This window comes from Octodon degus, unplaced genomic scaffold, assembly GCF_000260255.1.
Source record: "Octodon degus isolate 3935 unplaced genomic scaffold, OctDeg1.0 scaffold00071, whole genome shotgun sequence".
Taxonomy (NCBI): Eukaryota; Metazoa; Chordata; class Mammalia; order Rodentia; family Octodontidae; genus Octodon; species Octodon degus.
Genome location: NW_004524647.1, coordinates 620,130 through 639,935, shown reverse-complemented (window position 1 = coordinate 639,935; position 19,806 = coordinate 620,130). Strand labels below are relative to the sequence as shown.

General features: G+C 37.7%; 1 protein-coding gene across 2 annotated transcripts in view; it reads right to left on the bottom strand.

Annotated features, from left to right (window-relative positions):
* Grm7 (glutamate metabotropic receptor 7) overlaps window positions 1–19,806 on the bottom strand; it is a 986,583-nt gene that overhangs the window by 540,910 nt on the left and 425,867 nt on the right. The gene's annotated exons all lie outside the window — the stretch shown is intronic.

The following is a 19,806-nucleotide window of genomic DNA, read 5'->3' as shown; positions in this document are numbered from 1 at the left end:
TTTTTTTACAAATATGTAATTCCACCAACATCTTCATTCCTTTGACAAAACTTTTAGCAAGGAATTTAATCAAAAACAGGAAAGCACACACTTTGCAGCTCAGGTGTAGACTTGTGTGACTCTCCTTTTATCAGTAGCTGTGAGCACAGGAATTTTTTTCACCTCTAGCCATGTCCATAAGAGGAGAGAATATTCTGTTCCTTTCCTTGATCTCCCTCTGATTAGATGGCAGCCTTGGAAGTGCACCACCTTGATTCCTATCAGTGAGGACAATGCTGTTGAGATGGCAGTGAGAATAAAATTAGTGTTGGGCCTGATGACTTGTAGATAGTCTCATAGGCATCAGCAAGATGCAGATAAGCCTTTCCCTCAGATTGTTGTGCTATTTTTGGTCTGTCTATCACATACAATTATATATTGTAACACAGATGGTTAATTCCATGTTAATTTTCATAGTTGCTTTTTTATGTAGCAAATTTAGGAAGAAACTCTATATCCTAATGTGGTGACTTGTCTGTCAATGGCTTTCATTTTGGTAATGAAGTGGCTTTTTTTCATCATGCTCTTTATAGCTCTACATTCAATTTCATTTCCCCTGTGTTTACTCCTATGATGTTGATTCATATTTATATTTTAACTCATATGACAGTATGGCTTTGAAGATAAGGGTTCAAATGATTCCACCCGTATTTCCTAACTGTCTGTAGGTATGGGACTAATGACACACAGGCTCATTTTACCCAAAATAGTATTGGGAAATCTTTTCTTCATCCTTCTCACTTATCTTCACCCCAAGAAACAACACAGAAATCATAAAAACTAAACAAAGAACAAGTGTAAAGGAAGTAGAGATCTACAGATGGCACATTCATATTTATATTCCTACTTTAGAATTTCTTAGGTTTTATTTTTAAAAGCTGGGTGTCACTTTGGAATAAAAGTTTGTAAAAGGAAACAATTCTGACAGAATACAATTCACCTTTTGAGAGAGATCACCAATCCTACTTAATAATCTCAAGAAAGCTATAGAAGCATTATTCCAATCAACACACTCATCATTATAAATCTACAGCAAAAATATAGTTCAATGAAGTTTCCTTAACATATCCCACATGAGTTCCAGAGTAGAAAACTTAGAAGTAACACTATATTTCCGGTTCAGTGTTCAAGGACAATGTGAGTGCGACCAGTAGAAATCTCTCAGTTCATTATGCTCCATTGTTAGGACACCACTCCTCAGAGTAGCTAATGGACCAGAAGATTACAGTTATCTTAAACTTCATGCAGGGGTGGGGTGATAGCTCAGGGGTCTAAGCTCCTGCGTGGCAAGTTCAAGGATCCGGTTCAATCCCTGGTACCACATGCCATATGGCCCCAAGCCACATGGGCCACTCAGTGGTGCACACCTGCAATCCCAATGCTGGGGAGGCTGAAACATGAGGATCACTATGAGTCTGAGCTGCATAGGGAGACCCTGTACCAAATTTATATAGTTATGTCATATTCCAGAGAGGAGTAGTACATTGTATCATCCAGGTCTTTGCAAGCGTCTGATTCTGTGATGTTTACACAATGGTGACGCTGTACAACACTGTGATTCTCAGAATTTGTTAGGCACCACATGAATAATACATACAACAGGATGGTTGAAAGAAAACATGCTTATAAAGAAATGCGGATGCGAAATGAGGACTGCAAACACTCTCAGTTCTGTGACATTCACAAGTGGTCAAAATGATCATGTTGAAATGTAATACTACTATTTGGATGAGTTGAATTAACAAAAACTGGAACACATTTTGCTGATGCAAATGCTCCTAGTCTTTTGTTAGTGGATATATACTCATCAACATTTTATTCTTGAAATCTCTTTGTTTAATGGCATGTAAATTATTCCTTAATTAAAAATAAAGATTATTGGGAAGGAAACTAACTGATATTGATTACTTTTATCCGGCATAATAAGAAGATTTGAATTCTGGCTCCATATTGAAAATATGAGCTTGGAATCTTGTCTTTGTGGCTTTTCTGCAGGGCTTTGTTCAGGGGTGACACTCTCCATGCTTTTAGTATTACTATTTGTTATAACATTTATCATCATTGTCAAGTGGAGATCAAGTATTTTATTAAATACCAAACATATTAAAACTCCAGGAAAGATACATATGAACACATGAGCAGTTATAGATGTAGGTGTTTATATCGGTGTGAAGCTGAATCTTGTATCTTTTGGTTTTCTGTTTTTAATCACCCCACATGGGAAACTTGTATCCACTACTTTTCCAGAGAAAAGCAGGCACCTAAGATCCTTGCACTTCAATGCTGCCATCTTGGGTTTCAACCAGTTTTGACTCAATACATTTGAGTTTTTCACATTTCCCTTTCTTCCCTGCTATTATCCTTTATTCTTTTGCATGGAGTTTTATTGACTGGTTTTTTAAATCATTTATTTGTTTGGTCCAGGACCTCTCTATGCAACTCAAACTCATAGTGATCCTCCTGTCTCAGCTTCCCCACCACTGGGATTACAGGTGTGCACCACCATACCTGGTCTCTATGGCCCATACAGTGTGTCCTGTGTTCTAGGGTTGGCACAGCATACAGCACAGGGGATTGAACCTGGGTCCTTGCACTTGTCAGGCAGGCATTTAGAACACCAAGCTATTTCCCTGACCCAGATATAGCTACTTTTAAATTATGGTCTGCATTGACTGAAATATTCTTATGTAGCATATGACTGTCCTGTTATTTGTGCCCTGACATATTTTTGCTTGTCTGAAGGGAATGAATATATACTACCATGTATGCTTCTTTAAAAAAATGTTATAGGTTTTCCCACTATTTTACTGAGAATTGAACCTAGAGCTTTTACATGGACTACATTCCAACCAATTTTGCTTATTAATTATTTTACTCTAAAGATACCAATATGCAATGTATCTACTATTGTAATTGTTTTACTAACCTTTTTGAAACTCAGTTTCACTGCCACATTTATTTTTTTCTCTTTAAAATTAAAAAAAAATGTGATAGAGAATCTTCTGCTGGGCACTGTGGCACATGCCTCTAACTGCAGCCCTGCGGACACTATGGCAGGAGGATTACTGTGAATTTGAGGCCAGCCTGGGCTACAGATTGAGTCCAAAGCCAGCCTGAACTGTTCAACACACAAAAGAGAGATAACATCTGCTAAATCACTCTGGTCAGGCTTGAATTTATGTTTGATCCTCCTGGCTAAGCCTCTCAGATTGCTGAGATTATAGGTAAGAAATGTTAAGATTTTTATTTTACATTTGTATTAGTGATTCTGATTAACTTTATGTATGTGGCAAAATACAGTATTCAGTTCACTTTTGAAAAATATGGATACATAGTTCTTCAAGCATTGTAAGTCAAAATAACTTTTCTAATCTTATTGAGTTACCTTGATACCTTTGTTGAAAATCCATTTATTTATATGTTTAATTACCTACCATAATTTTGTAACAAGTATTTTAAACTGAGCCAGCCAGATAGCTCAGCGGACTAAAGCAACTGCTTAGGCAGGCTCAGGTCCAGGGTTCCATCCCTGGCCCCGGCCCCAGGACTCATTGAGAGAGATTGAGACTGGGCATGGTGGCATGGGTCTGTAATCCTAGCACTTGGGAGGCTGAGAACAGAAGGATCACTATGAGTCTGATCTGTGTAGTGAGACTCTGTAGACCCTGTACTAAGTACATTAAAAAATACATTAAAAAAAGAATTGCAATCTGGCATTGTAAATCATATATAAGTGTTTTTCTTTTTCAATATTGCTTTGGCTAGTGGCTGTTCCAGGTCATATGCAATTGCATATAAATTTTAGAATCAATTTTATAATCATGAGCCATGGAGATAGCTTAGCAATCTAAGCACCTGCCTAGGCAAGCACAAGGACCCAAGTTCGATCCCCAGTACCACATTCTGTGCTGGATCCACTCCTGGGAGCATGAAAATGATGCTGAAACAGGAGGATAATTATGAATCCAAGCTGCATAGTGAGACCCTGTACCAAATACATAAAATGAAATATATCTATATCTATATCTATATCTATATCTCTATCTATCTATCGATCTATCTATCTATCTATCTATCTATCTATCTATCTATCTATCTATCTATCTATTCTTTACACAAGGAAATCCTGCCTGTAGTATGAAGACTATATTAAAAATACACATTGATCTGGGGAGAATCAACACATCACTGTCTAACAAAAGCCTTTCTAAGTCTATTCATGTCTTATTCAACCATACAAGGCCTAAGTGACTAAAATCTAGTAAAAGTCTACTCACAAAAATTCAAATCAGGAAAGAATTTAGAATCAAAGCTTAGGCCTAGTCTGCTTAGGTTTTTAGAAAGTTAATGGGATTGGATAAAATCAGCAACATAGTCTCCATGATTAAATTACTTGTTCTTCCATGAGAAGAAAGAGACATTTAGAACACACACACACACACACACACACACGCACGCACGCACGCACACACGTGTGTGTTCCTTACCACTTGGCATTAGATGCCCTCAGCACCTTGGGATATTGTCAGCAAGAAGGACATTGCCAGATGCAGCTCTTTAAACTTGAATAAGAACTATCAATCAAAATAAATCTCTTTTCTTTAAAGGTGTGCTGCCTTGGGTATCTACTATAATAATACAAAACAGATGAATACTATGTGTTGAAGCCCCAAAGCAAGTTGCTATTGTTTTTTTTCCTTTAAATACTAAAATATAACTAAAAGAATTTTAAAATATAATACTATAGTGATTTTTTATTTTCCCATGTATACATTTCTGGTGTTCTCTGATCTGTTCTAAAGACCCAAAATTCCTTTAAAAACAGTTTTACTCTTATGCTTAATGAATTTCCTTTGCCATTTCTTCTAGTGGAGGAATTTTATTATTAATTCTTCAAACTTACCTACTTAACAGTGTCTTTATTTAAACTTTAATGCTAGAGATACTTTCTCTGGATACAGATCTTGAGATTGATAGACTTGTCTACCTCCTTTTAGGACTCTTGATAAATCTAACTGGTTTCCAGTAGTTTGGACACAGTATTCCTAGAGATGGTTTATGTTTATAAACTTGCTCAAAATTCATTAAACTTTTTTCTGACACTTCTTTTATTATCTCTTTTTATCTCTTCAGAATACATAGGGGATGTTGCTTGATATTGTCTCACAGAATACTTGGGTATTTGCCTTAACATTTATTATAGTCATCTTGGGCTTTGGCCAGAGAATTTCTAATTATTTTTACTCAATTCACTGTCAAAGGCTGTATTATGTCCAAGATGTTGTTAATCCCATCCAATACATTTTCAGCTTCAAGTATTGCACTTTTCAATTCTAGATCTCTAATTAGCCTTTTTTATCTTTAGTTTTTTTACATGTCTTTTAATTTTTTACTTACTTTCATTTTTTAAGAGAAAAAGTAATAGTAAAAAACTTACAAATGGTGCAGAATTTCACTAACCAAAATGAGAGGAATTCAGCAATGGTTGTTATGTTGTATATTATTATCTTCAGATTAGTTGTTCAGATTATGAAATATAAGCATGCAAAGTTAGTCAAAAACAAAATTTGAAAGAAGAAAAACAAGCATTATCTATTTCTTTCAATAGAGCAGTAGAAATGAGCAGTACAATTACCCAAGCCATCTGTGTATATACACATATAATTTTCCCTTTCTTCCTTTTTTCTTTCTTTAGTTCTTTCCTTCATCCCATTTGTTCCTTCCTTTTGAATAGTTTATTTTCCTTTAGCAGTAACTATTGTACCTTTTGGAATTTTAAATCCCAACCTTAAGTATATAAATGTTTTCCTACAGGTATTTAAATATATTTTTATGGTTATTTTAAAATTATTTAATGCCAATTCCAACATATATGTTATATCGCAGTGTGTAAGTCTATGGCAGAGCACATTTTCAGTTGTTTGTTTTGGGATCATCATCTAACTTCATATCATGAAATTTTTTTATAATCTTCTGAAGAGAATGCATAATATGCTGAAGAAGCTATCAAATCAAGTATTTGTCCACAAAGAGTACTGTTTAGTATCAGCACTGCAGTGACAAGCTGATCATCCTGATATTTTGGAAGCTTAGCGTTAGAAGTGATATATTTGCCCCTGTGTCCTTGATATATCAGTTCTAAGATATGCCTTATTCTTCCTGAATTTTCAGTAGTAAGATGATGTGTTTACCAGACGCTTCTAGTTTAATAAGATTTGAACTTTAAACACCATTGAACCCTAAACTAGACAGTTCCACAATTCTTCAGCTCTTGAACTCTGTCAACTGTTGCTTTCTACTGAACTCTTTAGAATATTACCCCCAACATATACAATTTCATGAGTAAGAAAACGGTTTATAAGGACTTTTGTTTTTTCTCTCTCCTTTGTAACTTCTTCTATGATGGTAATAAAGGCAGCACTTTTACGAAGTGATGAAGTCATGACAGCTGTTGTGGGAGTGGCTTCATTATTTCCAGGGTGGGTTGTTACAAAAATTAGTTCAGTTTCATATGTTTTCTCTTTTGAAAAAGGTTTTAATCATATTTTTGCAGTGGCAGCACTCAAACTCAGGGCCATATGCATGCTAGACAACTGCTCTATGACTAACCTACTTTTCAGTCCTATAGGCTTTCTCTTCACCTATCCTCTCTCATAACTGTTGTCTCTCCAGGTAGTGTCCCCTGCTGTAGTATAGCAAAGAACAAATTCTCCCCGAAGATGCTTGGATCTTGATTTTTAGTTTTCTACTCTTCAAAACTATGACATGTTTATTTTCTATATAAATTACCCCTTTATTAGTCTTCTGTTATAGAAATCTAAAATGAGGGCCTGGGGAGATAACTCAGTGGTCTAAGAGCCTGTCTGGAAAGTGCAAAGACCCAAGTAAAACCCCTGGTACTTCATTCTGTCCTGGCCCTGGAACCCCAAGTACAATGTGCTGGCCCTGAAACCAGGCATGGTGGTGCATGCCTATAATCTAGCACTGGAGAGGCTGAGATAGGAGGATCACTACGAGTCTGAAATGTATAGCAAGACTCTGCACCTCCCTTCAGGAGTGCCAGGAGAGATCAATAGTCATTCCAGACCCTGGGTTGATTTGCTGTAGACACGAACAGTCCTCAGTGTTGTTGAAGGATAACATACAAATATTATCATGTTTCATTTGTGACATGATGTTAATATGTATGGAGATCATTGCCTTAAGCAAACTATTTTATATTCCTGATCTTCATTGTTATCATTTGAAAAACAAGAGAGGTATAATAGGTCATTTTTAAGGAATTTTCATTTTATATCACTATATGACTCCAGATGATCAGTTTAAGTGTTGAATTCCTATAATGAAGTCCATAAACATATTTCACAGGTATGAGAGGAAATAGATTATATCACCATTGAAAGAAGTAGTTGGAAAGCAATAACTGGCAAAGATAGAAGTACTTACAAAATTCTGGGACACAACATGGCCATGACATAAGTTTGCACAAAAGTAATTCTAAAATGGACCATATCTCTTTGTCTGAAATGTAGATGATTTGTAGTAGTGTTTAGTTTTTTTAAAAAAAATAGCCAAGATTCCAAATATGCAAAAATATATATAAATTTTGGCCTATACAGTCTATCTATATTTCAATGCCCATTGAATCAACCCAGGGTCTGGAATGACTATTGATCTCTCCTGGCACTCCTGAAGGGAGGTGCAGAGTCCCATCACTTGACTAATAGCCACTGACACAACAGTAGTCTTTACATATGCAACACAATTGTTTAAAACTGAAAAATAAGGCAATGGTGATCTGCCTATTGCATGAGATAAGACACAGCTTGGATGTGAACAAGCACAATTAGTCTGGAAAAGATCTTGTATAAGCTCTTGTACACTCTCATTTTACACATATGGAAGACCACTTAAATATGATCAGTTTTTTTTAATAAATCAAGTGGTTTCATTTACTACCTTCTATGTAACCATCATCATATAATTTGAGGTGCACACACTGTAATAGATTCCCTATTATGAACCCTGTGGCTCCCTGGAAAGTAAGCAACATGTGTACTTCTCTGTACTAGTTAGCTCTAGCCAGTCACAGAATCATTATTTAAGTTAACTTCTTTGTTTTATCTTGCCCTGATAATAAGATGTCTCCTGCAGGGAATCAGATGAAAAGACAAAGCACAGAAAAGGGTTACAAGCTAATAGCACAGTTAGTGGTACCAGTGACTGACTTAGATTTCCTCAGAGAGAACAATAGTGTTTTCTATCCAATTTTATTGAGACTGTTAAAGATACCATGGGTAAAAGTCTAGAATTTTAATAGCAGACATAAGAAAAATGGGTATGGTTATGGTCCCCTTATGACAGTTTTGCCTAGAAACTTTCTTCTGAGGTGTGAAGAGAGAATGGGGACCCTGAAAATCTGGTTGAGTTCTGAAATGTTCTACCAAGGAACAAATATGCCTGTGCATAAACAGAAACTGGGAGCTATAGCCTAGAAAGCTAGTTTGGAAAAACATGTGACTTAATTGGAAAACCCAATGAACCTTCCAGGCTCCCTAGTCCCTCATTTTTCACACTGACTGACAGCAGCTTGGTGGGTTAGTCTTTCTCTCTGCTCCATGTCCTGACTCACCGGCTCACCCAAGTGTGCAGCCTGATGTTCAGCAGAGCATGCAATGCAAACTGGATCACCAACACATCTTGATGGAATTTCTTTAACAAAAATCCTCTTGACTTCACTTTTATGAGATAGTCTTACTCAAGTATTTCTTAACTTTAAAAAGTCACAATTCCATCTTTAAAAATAAGTACCTCTATAGATGGCAAGCAATGCCAATGGTGAATTTTTAATTAATATGTGTGAAATGCTCCAAAGAGTGTATGGCACTTACATAAGCATTATGACAATTTTGATGCAGATGAAAACCATCATTACTATGTAGATAGCTGCAATTCATATTGATACATTTGTTCATAGCCCAAATGCAAATTGAAATTGAACTCTTTTGATCAACTGAATATAGTCCTCTCAAATTTAAAATCCAAGGATAGGTGAACTTTAAAGTCTACTTTGGCTAAATTAAATTTTATGCAATTAACTCTAATTTGTAATTCAACATCATTTATCGGTTGCTTATTTATATGCACTGCACTTTGCTAAGAGCCACATTTCTCTCCTGAGAGAAAGTGAATGAGTACCACATAAGCAATGAGGAGAGCAACTGAAATATTCTTGAAAAGCAATAGAAAGAAGAAAAAGACAACTTACTCCTACATCACAGACTTCACCTGCAGACAGATAGTTCAGGTTGGAGGGATGAGTGAGACATATGGTTCTTCTGATCAGCCAGATCTTAAATATATACAACCTTTCACTGTGTCTTAGTAGTTATAAGTTTCCTTCATTCATATTTTAAACTACTCAGAATATTTTAGAGATGAAAAAATTCCTATTTTAGAGGCCACAAAATATGGCATTGGAGTGAATTTCAACCAACAGACATGTTTAGTTGGTGCATTTTAAAATAAACTTCCAGACTAAAAAAACAGAAAAAGAGAAAAGGTTCATATATATCTAAAATGTTTGTGGCATTGGAAGAGCTGTCCTCTCTGCATGAATGTAATTGGCTGGAGAGAAATAGTGACTGTTCTCTTGGGAAAAGGTTTGTCTTGTCCTCTTCAGGTTATCAATTTTCCTCGACTCCCCCATGAACATGCATGCATGTGGCTCACTTTACCACCTCACCTTAGTTGCTTAGTCCCTCCAGAGCCCAGGTGATGTCCATCCTAAACCCATAGGTTTCTGCTCCATGCTACCGTAAAGCACTGCAAAGATGATGAAGCTTAGGCTTAGGCTCCCTCACGCCCAAAACTCCTTGCAAGCTCCTGGGCTTGATTTCCTATCTTATTATATAATGCTTTTAAAGATGCTTCACTGCCGGATTATGTATTTTAACCCTAAATCATCTAGACATAACTCCACTTTCTCAAACAAATTGCTAAGCCATATGAAATCAAATCATAAGAAAAATAATTTTAAAACTACATATACTATTGCTGCTGCTCCAATTTCATTCATGTTTGGAGGGAATCTACTTAGTGAGTGGATATTTGCTATTGTTGGACATTTTCTCTGGTAGGACACAGAGAATTAAATGACAGAGTGCCTTTATTCTTGCAATGCTTGTTAAAATCCAGGGGTTTGCTTGCAGCCAAAGGAAATTGAAAATATGATCAAAAGTTTCAGCCAGACCACTTGGTACAGTGTGTGATGCTCTGATTTCAGGAGAAGGGCAGAACTAATGTGTGTATTAAAGCCGTGAGAGAAGCCCGATGCTAAAGGAAGTACACTAGCTCAAAGCCTTAACCCTATGTCCTTGTTTTTAGGCCTCTGCTCTCAGAAACCAGTCAGGCAAGCAGTATCCTTTGAGAGTCCTAAAGAAATTTTCCCAAAGCCAAACGTGTTTCCTTCTATTCACAGAACATAGCCCTGAAGGTAGGCTCTGGAGCAACGGAGCTGCCTAAGGGCTATAGGGAGCTCTCCACTGGAACTGCAAACTAAAGCAAAGAAGCTATTACCAGGGATGAAATAGAAGATTAAAGCTGAGGAAAACTGGGATTCAGCTGGAGCTGTGCAAAGCTGGAGATTTAGGCAAAAGTAGGAAGAAGCTAGGGTTTAGGCAAACTCTGGTAGACAACAGCAACAAGGTCAGAATCTAAAGTAGGGGTTCAGTAAAATGTAGCTTTAGGCCATTTGCCTATGCCACAGAAGTAAAGTTTTATTGCAACAGTCACACTTTTAGGTATAGAGCGTCGTTTCTGCTTTACAGCAGGAAAAAAAAAAAAGCTCTGTAGTTGTGACAAGGGTTGTACTGGTTCTTCAAGAAAATATTTACTAGCACTGACTCTTGTTCTAAAGAAGTTCTGAATTTGAATTTGAACAGAAAGATAAAGGAGAGGAGTAGAATTTATTTTTCTGAGTTCTTACCAAGTATTCTAGAAAAATAATACAGTTCTCTAGAAAACTAAGCAGTAGGATATCCATGTGCACATCCATTAATATCTAAGATAAAGGCATATGTAACATGTACATATGTCAGATGAATTACATGTATCATATAAATGTCAAATGAGTTTTATTGGAGGAACTAGGGTAAGTGATCATGCAGACTAAGAATCTACAAGCTAAAGATCCAGGAAAGTCAGTCTGAGCAGGAAAACCTGAGAATGCAGGAAGACAATGGTGTGAAACTCAGTCTAAGATGGAAGAAGATGAATCGAGATGACCCAGCTCAAGAGGGAGAAGCAGAGAGGCAAATTCCTGATTTCCTCTGCCTTAGTGTTTATTTAGGCCCTAATGGGGCTGTGGGGTGCTCACTCATGGGGGTGAAGACTATCTATTTTACTGTTCCTGGAGAAACCTCAAAAACATGTAATTAAGCAAGATAGTGAGTGTCACCATCATGACTGTGTCATGCACAAATCTTACTAGAGAGACTTTACTCTTATTTTCAACATAAATAAATAATGACACTGAAGAACGATGCTTTCGAGACTCACCTAGATGAGATTACCAGAGCCACATATGTTTTTACTTCCCCACAATGTGATTCTGCATTAGACAAGAGGAGGATGTATGCTATGGAGCACTGTAAAGAAGATGAAGGCAAGTAGCAATGGACAAAGTTCCCCCTTGCTGCTGAATAATTTAAAATGCTGTAGGAATTTCCTTTAACAGATATTTACTGTATTTATTCCCTGAGTAAAGCCTGAGGATACAGCAATGAGCAAAAGAAGAAAAAGGTCTCTTCCCTGATGCAAATGGTGTGATGGTGATGGCTGCACATGACAAAACTTAAATGAGCTTATTAGAAAATTTCTAATGACATTAGATGGTGATAGTTATACGAAGTCAGTAAAATAGTAATTGATGCTAGAGAAAAGACTTGAAAAGCTATTTTAAGAGGTAAATTAGACCATGGCCTGAATAACAAGAAGTATCATCCCCATAAGTATCTGTAAGAAAATTCTTACAGAATAATAAACACACAAGAAACCTAAAGCAAAACAAATGAGCCACAGAAAAGTCATGGTGAATCACAGGATGCAAAGCAAGGGTTGATAACAGAAAAGAGCAAGGGATTCATGGTGAAAAGTGCTGCTCGCATCATTTGAAGAGTCTTATTGCTGGTACAATTCTGATCTAGTCCTACAGTGCATGCAGCACATTCCTCAAACCCGTGAGCTTTAATTTGAAGGAGAGAAACTGGACTTCATGTGCTTTCTGTCACCTAGGAGAGACCCAAATACCAGGGATTTGAAAAAGAATGATTACTTGATATATATTCTGTGAATTTCCCCAGAACATCCAATAATGACTTACTGGAAAGGAGGAAAGGGAGGAAGAAAGTTATAAAATATTTGAATGGTTGAATAGATCTAAAAGATTAAAGAAGAGGGGTCTTCATAACAACTTCTGAACAACAATATAAAGAATGAGAAAATGGGGAGTACCATAAGAGGAAAAAACAGACTTCCTGATGTATTATATCCTTGTCCTGCCACTTAATATTGGAACTACTTGGAGGCAGGCATCACTGCTAGTCTCCGGTTTTCTCACCTGTGAAGTAAGATGTGTTTTTCCAGTTCATTGAGAACAAAAATGCATACATAAAGGACTGTGCATAAAGAAGCACTGAATAATTCCTCCTCTTTTTCATTAAGAGAATCAGTGTGCTGGTGCTTAAGGAAGGAAGAATATGTTAAGGTAAAAGAGTCTCTTATATTCAGCAGGAGTAGTTGCTCCAGCTATTAACAGTATATTGCTGTATAACAAACCAAGCCAAAACTCAGTGGTTTGAAATACTATGTGTTATCATTTGTGTATTTGTTTGCCCAAAGCCTCATGCAACCATGGGGCAGGCTTCTAGAGTTTGTGATTAATTGATGATCCACTGGCATTATGAGTGTGAGTGCTGCTGGGATTATGGGTGTGAGTACTATTCTCAGCCTGAGGTGGATAGCCTGAATGCAATTTAAGGGAGACAGACTTCCTCCCTGTTGCCATTGCTGCTGCTACTCCTCCCTTTGCTCTCTTGCTCTTTGCTGCCTGCCATGAAAGGTTGCTCTCCACCATGTGCCACTCTGCCTTAGAGCCAGCTGAGTATGGAATGAACCCTCCAGTAACTGTGATCTAAATAAGCCTTTCCTTCTTTCATTTTGCATGTCAGGTATTTGCCCCAGCAATGAGAGAAGAGTAACTGAGACACTATGACTTTGGTTTTGCTCAGGTATCTATGAGGAAGCAAGGCTCAGTGACATGTGTCTGTAGTCCCAGATAGTAAGGTAGCTGAGGTAGAAACTCAAATATTGAGTCCAGACTGAGCAAATTAGCAAGATCCTAAGAAAGAGAACAAACAACAAAATGAAGGAGAGAGAAACAGAGAGGCAGAGAGAGAGGAAGAGGAAGAGAAAGCGGAGGAAGAAAAGTGAGGAGGAAAGGAAGAAAGATGTTAAATATTTGGGTGGTGCTGGCAACCTGGGATAGGCCTGGCTATTCTCTGGTTTAATTATGTGTCCGTAGTCAGTGGATACAGAGCTAGAAGCCAGGCGTTGTAAGAAACCACACATCATTCTCATGCCTTGTGTTTGGCTGCTCTCCATAAGCATGAGGCTATTAACTGGACCCTGGATCTTTAATTATCTAAGGTCATTGTTATGGATGTCATGCAGGGTTCAGTGATAGCAAAAGGAGGAAAAGTCTCTAGAGAGTTAGATTTGAAACTGGCATATTATCTGATTCCAGTATATTGTGTTGCCTAGTTCTCCAAAAGCTCACCCCATGTTCAAGCAGAGGTGGAAAGACTTCACCTTTTGATGGAAGGAGCTGTTGAGTTACTTTGTGTAAGGCATGGGTATAAGAAGGTATATTAAAAGAATTCTTTTCTTCAAAAAAATGCAGAAGTTGGTTGCAGTAGCATATACCAGTAATCCAAGCTACTCAGAAAGTAAGGCAGGAGGATCAAACTTCAAAGACAACCTATTAAATTTGGCAAGAATAATCTCAAAACATAAACAAAAGGAAACATTGGAGATATAGCTTATTGAGAAAGGGTCTCTGGGTTTAACGCTTAGTACTAGAATAAAGAAATAAACCAACAACAATAACCTTTCTTTGTCACATTTGTGATAACAAATCAAATAAAATATTTAAAGATTTAGAATCCTATTTTGCACCCAGCAAATCTTAGTGTCTAGACTCATTTAAACATGTTATTGATCCAAGATGTATGCTGAAATTCAACTGCACATGCAGTTATAATACACGATGGAGACTTTAGAAGGTGATTATTGTTCTTATAAAAAGGCTTATGGGAGTCTTTTAAACTCTTTTACCTTCTACCCTTTCATCAAGTGAAGACTCAGTTAAGAATGTAGCATGTTAGAAGGAGAAAATCCTTGACCAAGAAAATAAGGCTGCCATCCCCTTAATCTTTTACATCCCAGCCTTCAAAACAGAGAAACACATTTTCATTGCTTTTCTTCTTTTCTTTTCTTTTCTTTTCTTTTCTTTTCTTTTCTTTTCTTTTCTTTTCTTTTCTTTTCTCTTTTTTGGCAGCACAGGGGATTGAACTCAGGCCCTTGCGCTTGCCAGGCAAGCACTTATTCTACTGAGCCATCTCCCCGGCCCTCCATTGTTTTTACATTTCCCAGGCTACGGTATTTTGTTTACAGCACCAGGAACAAACTAAGATAGTCCCTGTGTTGGTCTAATATATGTATGAGTATTTTACCAGACATTTTCTCTGAAAGAAAAGAAGAAAACAGAATTACAGATAGCCTTAATTTTGGGTAAATAACAAATTTATATGTGTTATATTCTTCTCATTTAGCTTAGAAGTGATGAATATTTCGGTGTAGGCAGTCAAAAATAAGATGCACTTCTGTGAGTTGAATGTATTTGCATCTCTTCTGTGGTGTGTGAAATACAGAAGCAAGATATCAAAGCATGGATGAAGGACATACTACCACTACCTGTGAAGGACCCACTTGGGGGGTTAGGTCAGAGTAGCTGAGGGTTTTAGGGGATTATGTGCAATTATCACCCATTGAAGGTTGTAGAAAAAGTTCCCTAAATTTTTGAGGATAATGGGGCACCTACAGGTGCTTATTCGTACCATAGAAGTAGTAACCAAGTTTAGGGATGAATAGATCTCTTCAGACATGCCTAGCAGCAAAAGTCTCTATACCGATCTGCTTGTGGAAAGTGCTGTACCAAACATGAGGTCATGTGCATAAACACCAAGAGCAGAGCATTTCAGACACGATGCTTCAGGACAGTCCATGCAGATGTAAAAAAAGGGAAACACTAGCCACTCCTGCAGTTTATCATCTGGTGAACTACTAACAACTGACAAGGTTGCATAGGTTTAATTTAAGAAATTCTAAAACTTGTTTAACATCAAGACTAGAAACTTAATTTTTTATTCTAATAAGGGAGGTAGTTAAATAATAATTAGGTATTAAGAGAGATCTACAGAGGAGTGCATATATAAACATTCCAATGAGTTATATTTCATTATAGGCTACAAAAAGAGAGATGAACATAATATTGCAGAGGTTTATGCAAAAATGAGTCAAAGAATAAACCAGAGAATTCAATAAGAGACTCTTTGATTTGATATCTCTCAAGAATACTAAGATGTAAAGTAAAATAAATAAATAAAACAATCTCTATTGGTATGAAAAAGATGTCATGAATCTTTTCCTATCTGGACTGTTTTATTGACAATTAACCCTGAATGATAAGTGATCTGACAATGGCCAAGCCGAGGGCTTTGCCTGGCACTCCGTCCTCAGCATCAGTAAGGCTATATACAACAACTTGTACTGTGGACAGGTTATTGCTTAAAGAAAATAATTTGAGTCTGTGTGGCCCAGATGATGTGGAACGTGTTTCTCCTTGTGTCACTACACCTCGCAAACGGAGCCCTTCCCACTTAGACTGAAGTTTCCAGCATGCAGTGGTGAGTGAGATGACCAATGGCCCATGCAGCAGTGATAGGAAGCTAACCCTGAGTAATGCGACTGCCAGGAAGAAGCGCTGGTTTTGCTGGGCTCAGACAACCTTCCTGCAGATGCTCTCTCAGGGACAGCCTTGGGGCAATGGCAGAGTCCTAGACCAGCATTGGACAAGGATGTAGAGACAGGGGGCTGCACTGAGGAGAAAAGCATAACAGTGCCCAGAAATCCGACAGAACTTGCGGGCCTTGAAAGCCCTCTTGTACTTTCCAGGAAGCCTGGCACAGATAGTGCAGGGCACAGGCAGGAAGGTGAGTACTCTCAGGGGCAAGCAACCATGTGGGGAGCTGACACAGGCCTGAAAGCCACTGATGAGAGAACAAATGTCACCATTACCTGAGCAGATGTAAGAGCAATGACACCATGACCAGCTGAGAATGCTTTTGGGAGGTGAGAGATCAGAGCTCTGAGAGAAAGGGAGAAAGGCCACATAGAACATGGAAAGTTAGTGCAGGTGTGGACACTCGGGGACAAGCTGAGAGGGGCTACAGGGAAGCTTTGGCTGCACACACAGGCTGCAAGGGGATTTCATTGTCAATACTGCACAGCTATCTCTGTTGAATCTACTGAGGAAAACAACCCTTCATAGTGGCTCTGGCCCCAAGGACAGACTCAGTGCCCAGTGCAGCTGACAGGAGAAAGTATGTGCTTCCAGCATATAGGGAAACCATCCTCCTCCCTCCCTGAGTGCAGGTGGAGTTCTGTGAGAGGGAGGCATGCACAAGCCCCAGAACTAGAAAGCAGGTAGTGAAAGTAAAATTTCCAGATATTTGTGATTCGGAAGTTAGAAAAAGACCCTGTATTCAAAAATCAAGATGATAAAGAAACCATTTTTGGTTCTTTATAAATTTTAGAGAGCAGACCTTTGTCTGAGTAATTATTTGTCATGATTTTTCCAAATTTGGGGGTTGCCTTTTCACTTTGTTAGTAATTTCTTTTTTTTTTTTCATAATTTTATTGAGAAACAAATAACAATGAGACAGTTTCAAAACAAATTGGTAAGACAGTTTCAATAATTAACATATTGCATACATTCTTCCTAGTGGTTAATGCTGTACAAGATGCAGACCTGATATCCTATTTACAAAAACCATTAGAACAAATCCCTCTATTCATTAAGAGAATGTAACTATTTATCTATCCTAACCACTTTGAATACACAGATACAAAATGGACATTCATCTGTATCCCCCTTTTTTTTTGTTAAGTTCGGTTATTTGAATATTATAGGCTTGTAAACTCAGCAAAATATTCTAAAAGAGTCTAGTAGCCCATAATAGTATGGAGAGAAAACATTCTCTCAGGCTTTCACAGAGAGCACATTGGCCAAGCAATGGCCGTGACTCATCCACATGGCTGACACTGACAAAGGTTCTACAATCTGAGGTACAGGATCTCAGGATAAATCCTGAGGGGATTTCATGGACCTCGTCAGACCAAAAGCTACAACTCTTGTTGCATAGGTCCTGCTTTACCTTGGTCTTAACCATCCAGCAGAAAAGTATAAAAACAAAGTATAAGAAGTAAAGCTATAGTGTTATGTTGATCTGTAGGGGACTCAGGTGAAAAATTTCTGATATCGCCAGTGAAGTGGAAGACCCAATACTATTATGGACCTCTCAACTCTTTTAGAATATTTTGCTGAGTTTACACACTTATAATATTTAAATGATGGAACTTAACAAAAAAAGGAGATACAGATGAATGTCCATTTGGTATCTGTGTATTCAACGTGGTTAGGATAGATATATAGCTACATTCTCTTAAAGAATAGAGGGATTTGTTCTATTGGTGTTTGTAAATAGGATATCAAGTCCACATCTTGTACAGCAATTAACCACTAGGAAGAATGTATGCAATGTGTTAATTATTGAAACTATCCTACCAATTTGATTTGAAACTGTCTCATTGTTATTTGTTTCTCAATAAAATTATGGGGGAAAAAAAGAAACTAATTCTGAAAACCTGTAAGTAGCACAGGAATTTCAGGCAACTGATCTTTCCTCCAAAGAAAATAAAAATTTGTGTACCTATGAGATCCAGAATATCTTAAACAAGCATATCTCTGATAGGCAGCATTTTCAGCAGGACCAGTCAAAAGGCAAGCTTAAGCAGAAAGAGGGAAATAATTTCTCAAGTAAACCAGAGGTATGAGGACAATAGTAAAGATGCGCATGCCCCCCAGCAGAGGAATGTTTGTTTTCTTCTACGTGGATAAAGAGACCACCTCTCGAAACCTAGGCATTCCAGCAGACCTTCACATACTCAGTCCTTTCATGAGTGATCATGGGAAGCTATGTGCTCATGAAACCAAGTATTTGTTCAGTTTGCAAAAGCCACTTACCCCCGTATACCCTGTTCAGCAAAATTAGTCCAAAATTAATAAGAACTCCGAGTGAGTAAGAACTTCTGTGATGCTCTCGGGATCCCTAGATCCAGCCCAATCCCAGCCCCGGCTAGTGTGTGGGAGAGCTTGTGCACTCCCCTGTGCCCACTGGGCCAGGGGCACAACAGAGGGGCACTACAGGTTCACTGTTATGCCAGAGGGTCACAGCAGGTTCACTTCCAAGGATGCAGCAGGAAGGAGCTGAACACAATAGCTAGACCTAGGCCAGGCATAACCGGATAAACTCAAACTTAACAGTTCTACAGCCAAATTTCAGTAGGTGCTAAGGTTATAACTGCACCAATGCTCTACACCAAATGTCAGGTGTCAGTGCTATATGAAATGACAAAGACAAGGAGCAAAGTGCAATCTCAGGCCTTGAGCCCAGCCAGAATAAGAGCAGAGGACACTAGCTCAGCTGAAATGTATGAATTAACAGTGTCAGAAGTAAAGAAACAAGAGCAGAAAGGTATAGAGGAACTCAGAGCAGAATTAATTTCTGAAATAAAAAAAGAAATCTCTGCATTCATAGCATTTGAAGTAAAGAATCAAATACAGAAACATATGGAAGAAACCAGATCAGAAAAAATCTCTGCAGTAAAAGAATTAATAACTGCCTGTAAAGAAGACATTGATAAAGAAAATAAAGGAGATTAGAAAAAATGACGGATTGCTTGAATGAGCAAAATAGGAAAGAAATAGATCACATGAAGCAGAGTCAAAGAGATATAGAGGAACTTAAAATCTCAATAACAAGCCTGCAAAAGCACTTTGAGTGAAAGTGAAGACAGAGTTTCAGATCTCAAAGATGCTGGTGCAGCTAGTGAAAAGGTAAGAAAAGATCTCTAAAGAACAACTAGAATGCAGGAAAGAACAATGCATCACTTGCAAGACAATGCAAAGATGAACAATGTGAGACTAATAGGCATCAATGAGAAAGATGGAGTCAACACAAATGATATAAAAAGAATATGGGCAGAAGTAATGGCAGAAAACTTCCAAACTATGAGGAAACAATCTGACATTCAGGTAACTGAAGCCTACAGAATGCCAAATAACTTCAGCACAATTAAAAACATACAAAGACATATAATAGTCAAGATCCCAGAAAAATATAGTCAAGCACCAGAAAAATATACTGAAAGCCACTACAAAACAGAAGCAGATCACATTCAAAAAGAAACCCATCAGAATTATGGCCGACATCTCTTCACAAAACATGAAAAAAGAAGAGCATGGAACAGAGTACTTCAGGTCCTCTATGAAAAAAAATTCCAGCCCAGACTACTACACTCTACAAA